This window comes from Triticum aestivum, chromosome 4B (assembly GCF_018294505.1).
Source record: "Triticum aestivum cultivar Chinese Spring chromosome 4B, IWGSC CS RefSeq v2.1, whole genome shotgun sequence".
In the NCBI taxonomy this organism is placed as follows: Eukaryota; Viridiplantae; Streptophyta; class Magnoliopsida; order Poales; family Poaceae; genus Triticum; species Triticum aestivum.
The window spans coordinates 421,498,042-421,498,241 of NC_057804.1; positions in this window are offsets into that span (position 1 = coordinate 421,498,042).

Here is a 200-nt window from a genome sequence, read left to right on the forward strand (position 1 = left end):
ATCATTTTCAACAAGGGGGATGGTGGGGTTTAACTGCAGCAAGCCAGCTTTGACTCGGTGGCTATCCTAAACTACGACTGCAAGCGACTCTTTTGAGGTGGCGCACACGAGTCCACATATTCACCATATCAATACACCACTATGGATCCGCTCCCGTCTCCCTACGAGAACGCCATCCATAGCACTCACGCTTATCTTGC